Here is a 10,816-nt window from a genome sequence, read left to right on the forward strand (position 1 = left end):
TTCAATGCCTCTTAAGATCCCAACATATTGATGCAATGATGAGGAAGGAATGCCAGTGGCTATATTTCATTAGGAGTATGAGTAGATTTGGTACGTATGTTATCAAAGGCCCCGGACAATTTCTACAGATGTACCATAGAAAACATTCTACTTAGTTGCATCACTATCTGATATGGAGTCGTCAGTACACAGATTCGGGAAAAGCTGCAGGATGTTGTTATCTCAGTCCGTTCCATCATGGGTGTTAGCCTCCCTAGCATTAAGGACATCTTCAAAAGTTGATTCCTCAAGTAGGTCATTTCACAGCGTGTCACACCAGACAGTCAGCCATTCTTGTCTAGCGTATAATGTCAGGATTGGTCTCCTTTCGGATTAACCGGGTCACCGTATGAATGTTCCTGACTCGACCCTTGATGTTTTTTTTACGAGGCCGAGTGGCTAGCTCGACACCGGATGGAAAGTGTGCCCGGGGGGTGCGGGAGGGGTGCAACTGGATTCGAACTCAGGAGCCTTCACTCCGAAGTCCAGCGCTGATGCCACTACGCCACCAGCCGTCCCTCCTCAAGTAGGTGACACTCATCATTAAGGACTCCCACGATCTGGGCCAAGCCTCTCTCATTGCTACCATCAGGCAGAAAGTTTAGGAGCCTGAAGAATCACACTCAAGCTTTCAGGAAGAGCTTCTTCCCAACTGCCATCAGATTTCAGAACCCATGAAAACTACCTATCTTCTGGTGAGAAGGCAAAGTGTTTCGTCGCAGTGGCCTCTACGAAGTCAACCAAAGATGCTATTATCTTTTTTATTATTAGATTAGATTATGAGAACACGCAGTCCTCTTTTATTGTCATTTAGTAATGCATGCATTAAAAAATGATACAATATTCTTCCGGTGTGATATCACAGAAACACAGGACAGATGAAGACTGAAAAACTAACCAAAAACCACATAATTATAACATATAGTTACAACAATGCAACAATACCATAATGAAAAACAGGCCAAACACGAGGAATTCTGCAGATGCTGGAAATTCAAGCAGCACACATCAAACTTGCTGGTGAACGCAGCAGGCCAGGCAGCATCTCTAGGAAGAGGCGCAGTCGACGTTTCAGGCCGAGACCCTTCGTCAGGACTAACTGAAGGAAGAGTGAGTACGGGATTTGAAAGTTGGAGGGGGAGGGGGAGATCCAAAATGATAGGAGAAGACAGGAGGGGGAGGGGTAGAGCTGAGAGCTGGACAGGTGATAGGCAAAAGGGGATACGAGAGGATCATGGGACAGGAGGTCCGGGAAGAAAGACAAGGGGTGGGGGTGACCCAGAGGATGGGCAAGAGGTATATTCAGAGGGACAGAGGGAGAAAAAGGAGAGTGAGAGAAAAAATGTGTGCATAAAAATGAGTAACAGATGGACTCCAGAGCCTGCCAGCCCCGACGCTAGCAGGCATGAACTTTCAATTGCGGCCCCTGCCATTGATCTCGGCGGCTCCAACACCTCAGGACATATTCAAAACCCGGACTCCAGCAACGACCATGGACACCTTCACAGCGATTGCGCAACCACCAACTGCGACTCCAGCCTTGAACTCCAGGCCGGGTCTTTATGTGCTGCTGTTGTGACTCCCGTCTCCCCTTCCCCCACCAATACTCTGCAATCCCGTCTCCCTCAGATCCCATCGTCAGCTCCTGGGCCCTCAGAGGCTCCATCTTCCTCTCACCCCAACCCTCCCCTCTCCATTGACACACCCAGCCTCCCCCCTCCCCCCTCTGATCCCAGCTCTCATCCGTGCCGGGTCTTTACCATCCCCTCTGACCTTCAACTGTCGGAGGCAGAACGCTCTGTTCTCAGTAAGGGCCTCACCTTTGTCCCCCTTCGCCCACACCTCAGTGAGTTCCGTGTTCGCCATGATGCGGAACTTTTCTTCCGCCGTCTCCGTCTCCGAGCCTACTTCTTCGGCAAGGACTCTTCCACCCCCACCGATGACCCCTTCTCCCGTCTGCAACCCTCCTCTTCTTCATGGACACCCCGCTCTGGTCTTCTGCCTGCTCTGGATCTCTTTATCGCTAATTGCCGACGGGACATCAACCGTCTCGACTTCACCGCACCTTGTCCCCGTTCCAACCTCACTCCTTCGGAACGCTCTGCTCTCCACTCCCTCCGCACTAATCCTAACCTTATTATTAAACCCGCTGATAAGCGGGGTGCTGTTGTAGTCTGGCGTACTGACCTCTACCTTGCCGAGGCACAGCGACAACTCGTGGATACCTCCTCTTATTTACCCCTCGATCGTGACCCCACTAAGGAGCACCAGGCCATTGTCTCCCACACTATCACCGACTTTATCCGCTCAGGGGATCTCCCATCCACTGCTACCAACCTTATAGTTCCCACACCCCGCACTTCCCGTTTCTACCTCCTACCCAAGATCCACAAACCTGCCTGTCCTGGCCGACCTATTGTCTCAGCTTGCTCCTGCCCCACCGAACTCGTTTCTGCATACCTCGACACTGTTTTATCACCCCTTGTTCAATCCCTTCCGACCTATGTTCGTAACACTTCTCACGCTCTTAAACTTTTCGATGATTTTAAGTTCCCTGGCCCCCACCGCTTTATTTTCACCATGGATGTGCAGTCCTTATATACTTCCATCCCCCATCAGGAAGGTCTCAAAGCTCTACGCTTCTTTTTGGATTCCAGACCTAATCAGTTCCCCTCTACCACCACTCTGCTCCGTCTAGCGGAATTAGTCCTTACTCTTAATAATTTCTCCTTTTGCTCCTCCCATTTCCTCCAAACTAAAGGTGTAGCTATGGGCACCCGTATGGGTCCTAGCTATGCCTGCCTTTTTGTTGGGTTTGTGGAACAATCTATGTTCCGTGCCTATTCTGGTATCTGTCCCCCACTTTTCCTTCGCTACATCGACGACTGCATTGGCACTGCTTCCTGCACGCATGCAGAACTCGTTGACTTTATTAACTTTGCCTCCAACTTTCACCCTGCCCTCAAGTTTACCTGGTCCATTTCCGACACCTCCCTCCCCTTTCTAGATCTTTCTGTCTCTGTCTCTGGAGACAGCTTATCCACTGATGTCTACTATAAGCCTACTGACTCTCACAGCTATCTGGACTATTCCTCTTCTCACCCTGTCTCTTGCAAAAACGCCATCCCCTTCTCGCAATTCCTCCGTCTCCGCCGCATCTGCTCTCAGGATGAGGCTTTTCATTCTAGGACGAGGGAGATGTCTTCATTTTTTAAAGAAAGGGGCTTCCCTTTCTCCACTATCAACTCTGCTCTTAAACGCATCTCCCCCATTTCACGTACATCTGCTCTCACTCCATCCTCCCACCACCCCACTAGGAATAAGGTTCCCCTGGTCCTCACCTACCACCCCACCAGCCTCCGGGTCCAACATATTATTCTCCGTAACTTCCGCCACCTCCAACGGGATCCCACCACTAAGCACATCTTTCCCTCCTCCCCCCCTGCATTCCGCAGGGATCGCTCCCTACACAACTCCCTTGTCCATTCGTCCCCCCCATCCCTCCCCACTGATCTCCCTCCTGGCACTTACCCGTGTAAGCGGAACAAGTGCTACACATGCCCTTACACTTCCTCCCTTACCACCATTCAGGGCCCCAAACAGTCCTTCCAGGTGAGGCATCACTTCACCTGTGATCGACTGGGATGATATACTGCGTCCGGTGCTCCCGATGTAGCCTTTTATATATTGGTGAGGCCCGATGCAGACTGGGAGACCGCTTTGCTGAACATCTACGCTCTGTCCACCAGAGAAAGCAGGATCTCCCAGTGGCCACACATTTTAATTCCACATCCCATTCCCATTCTGACATGTCTATCCACGGCCTCCTCTACTGTAAAGATGAAGCCACACTCAGGCTGGAGGAACAACACCTTATATTCCGTCTGGGTAGCCTCCAACCTGATGGCATGAACATTGACTTCTCCAACTTCCGCTAGGCCCCACCTCCCCCTCGTACCCCATCTGTTACTCATTTTTATGCACACATTCTTTCTCTCACTCTCCTTTTTCTCCCTCTGTCCCTCTGAATATACCACTTGCCCATCCTCTGGGTCACCGCCCCCCACCTTGTCTTTCTTCCCGGACCTCCTGTCCCATGATCCTCTCGTATCCCCTTTTGCCTATCACCTGTCCAGCTCTCAGCTCTATCCCTCCCCCTCCTGTCTTCTCCTATCATTTTGCATCTCCCCCTCCCCCTCCAACTTTCAAATCCCTTACTCACTCTTCCTTCAGTTAGTCCTGACGAAGGGTCTCGGCCTGAAACGTCGACTGCGCCTCTTCCTATAGATGCTGCTTGGCCTTCTGCGTTCACCAGCAACTTTGATGAAGAACAGGCCCATGGGCACAGTAAAAAAGTTCAAAGTCTCTCGAAAGTCCCACATCTCACACAGATGGGAGAAGGAAGAAAACTCTCTCTGCCATGCCCGACCACAGTCCGACTCTGAGTCGTCCGAAAACTTCGAGCTCCGATCAGCACTCTGACACCGAGTACCGAGCACCATCTCTGCCGAACGCTTCGACCCCAGCCTCAGTTGCCAGCAGCAGGCAAAGCTGGGGATTTTTGGGGCCTTCCCTCCGGAGATTCTCAATCGCACAGTAGCAGCGGCAGCGAACCGGGCATTTCAGAAATTTCTCCAGATGTTCCTCTGTGCTTTCTCACGTCTGTCTCCATCAAATCAGAATTGTGCACGGCATCATATTACAAATACAATATAATTTCACCGGAGAGCTGCGCGCGCTGCGTTGTTTAAATATTTAAACATATTTCTTTGCAATCACAAGAGCCTGCTGGACATGAAGATCTTAAAGTACTGTAGGTCTACTGCACCAGTGAGTTGGAGGAGAAACTGAAGGAGCTGGACTTGGTGGAAATTGTGATGCTGCCTGTGACAGAGAGACACAGAGTTAGTGCACAGTCTGACAGTGAGTGATCATCTCAGTCCCTTTTCTTATGATCACAAGACCCTGCTGGACTTTGGTGGTGTGGAATACTGCAAGTTGAATTCATTGGTTTATTTGCAAACAGCAGGGGAACTGTGTGAGCCTGGTATAGTGAGGACAAGCCCTCAAGCTGCTGTGTCACCCGTTTTCAGCCACCCAGGGAGCAGTGTCCGCGCCGGGCACTCCACTGGAGTGACAGGGGCAGTGTGCTGCAGCTTCCATGTGGGAGTCAGTGCTGCCCCCTAGTGTTCACTCGGCAGAAGACAAGCTGTATTGTATTCGACTGTAGACTGCTGCAACCTTCATGGATTCAGGGACTTGGACTATACTTTTTTTTTCATGTGACTGTACTGCTATCTCGTATCTGTTTGCTCTCTTATATGTGCTATTGCTGTTGCTCGTTTGTCTGTACTCATGGATGGTTGTACTTACTATCTTATATGTGCTGTATGTGCCTTGCGCAGTGTATGATTGTTTTGTTCGGCTATATTCACGGGTATTCATGTATGGATGAATGATAATCAAGCTTGAACTTAACTACCTCATTAATTTGCTCTTTTTGCACTCGTTTTTTTTATTTTTTTTATCGTAACATAGTATTTCTTATGCATTACACTTCAGTGCTGCAGCAAAACAACAAATTTCGTGACATATGACAGTGATAATAAACCTGATTCTGGATCATAATAAAACACAAGTACAGGGACCAGTCTCATGATCATGCAGATCCCCCTAGAGGACTTTGAATCGGGTTTGTAATATTGGAATATGGCTCCGTATTTTAAATTTCCATTTTCTGAAATAAATTATAACTTAATTCCCGTAACAAAAAAAAATAGCTAGAGTCTACTCCAGGCCTAGACCTCATTAACATCCTCAAGTTACTGTAATTGCAAATCTGAGAGTACTAGGTGGAATGATTTATTGCTTAATTAAAGGAGACTAATTAACAGACTAAATAAAAGAAAGTGAAAGGAGTTTATACTTATCTCAGAGCTGCAGAGAGCAAACAATAAGTGGGCCATAGAATGTAGGCCAAGGTAGAGAGTGATGTGCATTATGTATTTTTCATTAACTGCAAACATTTATCAGTCACCATGCCTCTTAAACATTTAAAAATTTACAGTAAGCGACATATTTTGGATGAGATCATAAATCAAACTCCTCAGGTAGTCTCTCGGAAGAATTCCAATGGTTCCATGACACCAAAATTCTCTCCACTGCTGCCGCCAATATTGTTAAAACAGATAACTTGACTATCTTGTGAGTTGAAAAATGGCTGCTGTGTTTTCTGGGTTGGCAAAAGCCGTGGAAGAGTACCAATTTATCCGACAGGTAAGGAAGGTAAATGCGATGTTAGCATTCCTTTTGGAACGATGAGAATATGAAACCCAGGATGTAATGCTAAGACATTATAAGGCACTGGTCAGACTGCACGTGGGGTATTGTGAGTTGTTTTGAGCCCAATATCTAAGAAAGGATGTGTTGGCATGGGAGAAGGTCCAGGAGAAGTTTACAAGAATGGTCATAGGAATGAAAGGGTAAACACATGGGGCATGTTTGATGGATCTGGGCCTGTAGTCACTAGTGTTTAGAAGAATGAGGGGAATCTCATTTAAATCAAACCTAATGTTGAAAGACATAGATATAGTGTAAGTAGAGAGGATGCTTCCATTAATAGGAGAATCTAGGACCAGATTCTTCTTACAGAAATATCTGCATGATGTTAAGCTAGGGCACATCATCAGTGATATTACCTGGGGTTGTCAGGTGTTTCAGGTCTTTCAACATCATACACCCTCGCCCAGGCGACCCGACTGGGGTTGATCAGACCCTGGCCTGGGCCCTAGCAGCAACTCACGGATCTGCCCTCTTTATCCAGAGCCATCTCGAAGCTTTCTCTGCTGCATCTGTGGTGGTAGAAATGACTCTCCTTCTCCTCTCTCCTATGATTCCAAGTGCAGAGTGACTGGCCTGCAAAACCACGACACCCGACCTCTACGGGCCAACACTTTGCTGTCCAGCCTCTTCTTTGACAGTTGCTCTTCAGATCCCCATACTTGGCTCTTTTCCATTCGTAGGCCTCCTCCATGTATTCTTCCCACGGCGCGGTAAGCTCAAGCATAAGAACGTGCTTCGATGAGTCGGACCACAACACAATGTCGGGCCGCAATGTAGTCTCTGTGATGTGGGGAGGAAACAGCAGCTGTTTTCCCAGGTCTGCTTTTAGCTTCCAGTCCTGCGCAGTGAGAGCAACACGGTTGCTTTCTGGTGTTCTGTTGGCCTTTCCCCCTCTTTGACAAAGCAGATGGTATTCTTGACCGGACTTGTTTTCCGGCAGATGTTAAGGGTGCTGCAGATTGTCTCAGCAATTGTCTGGAGAGCCTGGTCATGGCGCTACCAATAATGGCCATCGGCAAGAGCTCTGGGGCAGCAGCTCAGAATATGCTCTAGCGTGCCGGTCTTCTCACGGGGGGGCGGGGGGGGGCAAGCAGGTGGTTCTACAAGGCCCCAGCAGTGCAGGTTGGATGGGCTAGGAAGGAGATCATAAACAGCCTGGATAAGGAACTAGATGTGGTGTGGATCCACCTTCCAGAGGTTGTTCCACGTGATCTTTCACCCGATCACCTGCTCCCATTTGGTCCAGACTCCTTGCTGTTTCATTGCCACTGCTCTGCTGGTCCTCTCCTCCTCCACAGCGGTCCTTACTTCATTCTGGACCAGTTGTCGTTGCTCTTTCCCTTGTACTTTGTCAAATTGGGGGACTTCAAGACTTCCAAGTCCAACTCTTCCCTTGGCGACTGCCCCCACCAGCACTTTGTGGCACAGTCGCACCTCAGCTTCTTCCACTGCAGCTCCTGCTCTCCGCATCCTTCCAGTTCTCACTGCCACTCTTGCTCTGGCAGCCTTTGGATCTGAAGATTCCCAGAACTGCAGCACCTCTCTTGCTCGCAAAACCTCGAACTCCTCCTCGATGGATTTCAGGGGGAGCTTCAGTTTGCAGTTATTCCCGTACAGAGCGATGCTGCTAATGTTGCTTAGTGAACCAGCCATCTTCTCAGGAACCGGCTGACTACCCTCTCTAATTCAGCAACAGTGGAAACTGGAAACTCATGGAGAAGCAGTGGCCAGAGGATTCTTGGTGGTACACTGTGCTGGTAAATCCATGCCTTAAACCGCCCTGGAAGGCCAGTCCTGTCAACCTCTTGCAACCATTGTTCAAACTCCCCACAGGTGTTTCTTATTGCTGCCTTATCTCTGAGTCAAACATCTTCCCAAGACTTTTAACAGGGTTCTCTGTGATGGTAGGATTTGGAATGTCCTCAATAGAGAAACGAAATTTCTTCAGTACTGTCCCCTTCTTCAACACTACAGATCTTGATTTTTCAGGCTTAAAGGACATCCTTGCCCACTTCACCAACCTTTCCAGCCCCTTAAGAATCCACCTAACACCAGGCACTGACTCTTAAGTGATAGCCAGATCATCCATGAAGGCACGTATTAGTGGTTGGCAGATCCCAGATCTTGATTTCGGGCCTCAGCACTCTGGCTCTGCAGGTTTTACCAGCATGTTCATTGCCAGGGCGAAAAGGATGACTGCGATGGTGCAGCCTGTGATGATACCAATCTCCAGCCTGCACCAGTCTGATGTTATTGGCCCTCTTCAGGCTCTCAGGGGGAACTCGTTGTAGTAGTCCATAAGGAGGCCTCTGATTCCTTCAGGGACATGGTGCCTCTTCAGAGCATCTTCAACAACCTTGTCGGGGATTGACCCATAGGCATTGTCCAAATCCAACCACAAAACCACTAAGTCACCCTGAATTCTCTCTGGCCTCTCTCAGGAGCTGTGTGATGACCCCAGTGTGCTCCAAGCAGCCTGGAACCCTTGGAACGCCATCCTTCTGGACGGAGGTGTCGATGTAATTGTTCCTCAGGAAGTACTCTGTTGGGCGCTTTGCCACCACGCTGAAGAAGATCTTCCCTTTAACACTCAGCAAGGATATTATCCTAAACTGGCTGATGTTCTCGGAGTTCTCTTCTTTTGGAATCCACACTCCGTTTGCATACTTCCATTGCTTGGGCACTTTGCCTCTCTTCCAGACGGGCTTGAGGATTCTCCACAGCCGCCGGAGAAGCCGGGGGCAGCATTTGTAAATGTTGTAGGTGGTGCCACTCGGACCAGGAGCTGAACCAGCTCTGGCTTTCTTGACTACTTGCTGAACCTCCTTGAAGAGAGGCTCTCGAAGGTCAAAAGCCTCTGTTGGTTCTGAGGGCATCATAGTCTCCCAGTTCAACTTCTCCGTCCGGGTTACTGAAGGTGCTTCGAAGATGGTGGTCCATCTGTTCCTTTGTGTAGGACAGCTTTCCACTTCTCTTCTGACCCAGCAGCTGTTTGGTGAACTGAAGTAGGTTACTGATAAATGCAGATGTTTCCTGTGTTCTTTCTCTCCTGCACCTCTGATATTGCTCCGCTCTCCTCAGAGTGATGAGCCTTTTCCTCAGCATCACACACAGTTCTTCCAGTGGTGCCCTTTCCTCATGGTTTGCCGATTTATGTTGTTGCTTGAGCGCCTTGAGTTCCTTCTGGATGTTGTGGATTTTGGTGGCTCTGTTGTTTTTAACATATGGCTGTTTGGCCTGCTTCTCTTCCTCGGTACCAAATCTTTCTGCTGCCACAGTTATGATCACTGTTGCCATTTTCTGCAATCTCCCCTCCACACCACCTTTGGCCACTGTTTCCAACACTAGATCTACGTCCTCATCAAATCTCTGCCACTCTGCTGTCTGGCAGGCTTTGGGCCATCTGATCCGCACGGTCTGAGATGTGATGTTGGGATGCAGAGCTTGTACCACGCAGAGGCTCTGGGTAACTGTGAGGTGCTTCCTGACCCTGCTCCTCCTCTGTCTCACCAGATTGGCAATATGCACGTTGTGGTGCTCCCTGTTGCTCTGTACAGCCTCGGAATAGAATGACATCCTTTTAGAATGGAGATGAGGAGGAATTTCTTTAGCCATGCTGGGTGGGGGGAAGGGTGGAATTTGTGGAATTCTTTGCCATGGACAGCTGTGGAGACCAAGTCCTCGGGTAAATCTAAAATAGATGTTGATAGGTTCTTGATTAGTCAGGGCATCAAAGGTTGTGGGAGAGAAGGCAGTTGAATGGGGCCGAGAGGGAAAATAAATCAGCCATGATCAAACGCCAGAGAAGACTCAATGAGTTGAATCGTTTAATTCTGCTCCTGTGTCAATGGTCTTATGGTTTTATAGGTAATCCAGAGAGTATTTGCCAGATATCTACATTATTGTACCTGAAGGTCACCTCTGACCAAATATCAAAGAGCTGATCATTGACTTCCCACACCTGAGTGAAATACTTCAAGAGGTATGAGTGCTTCAAGTTCCTAGGTGAAAATATCACTATCAATTTGTCTTGGTCAAGAAAGCACACCTTCCTCAGAAGGCTAAGGAAATTCGGCAACTCCCTGCTTTTTACAGATTCCCCATAGAAAGCATCGTATTCAGACCTATAGCTTGGTATAGCAACTGCTGTGCCCAACACATCAAGAAATTGCGGGGGGGTGTGGACACAGTCTGGACACCAGCTTACCCACCCTCCACTCCGACTACACTTAATAAACACAACAAATTCTGCAAATGCTGGAAATCCAAAGCAATGCACACAAAATACCAGAGGAACTCAGCAGGTCGGGCAGAATCTAGAGAAATGAATAAACAGCCGATGTTTCGGACTGAGACGCTGCTTCGGGACTGAGAAAAGACGAGGGGAAGATGCCAGAATCAAAAAAGGTGGGAGGAGGAAAAAGAGGACAGCTAG

The 10,816-nt window shown here is 48.7% G+C and overlaps 1 pseudogene; it reads right to left on the minus strand.

Annotated features, from left to right (window-relative positions):
• Positions 1–7,596: 7,596 nt before the first annotated feature.
• LOC134349963 (uncharacterized) lies at positions 7,597–9,678 on the minus strand (annotated as a pseudogene).
• Positions 9,679–10,816: the final 1,138 nt, after the last annotated feature.

This window comes from Mobula hypostoma, chromosome 7 (assembly GCF_963921235.1).
Source record: "Mobula hypostoma chromosome 7, sMobHyp1.1, whole genome shotgun sequence".
In the NCBI taxonomy this organism is placed as follows: Eukaryota; Metazoa; Chordata; class Chondrichthyes; order Myliobatiformes; family Myliobatidae; genus Mobula; species Mobula hypostoma.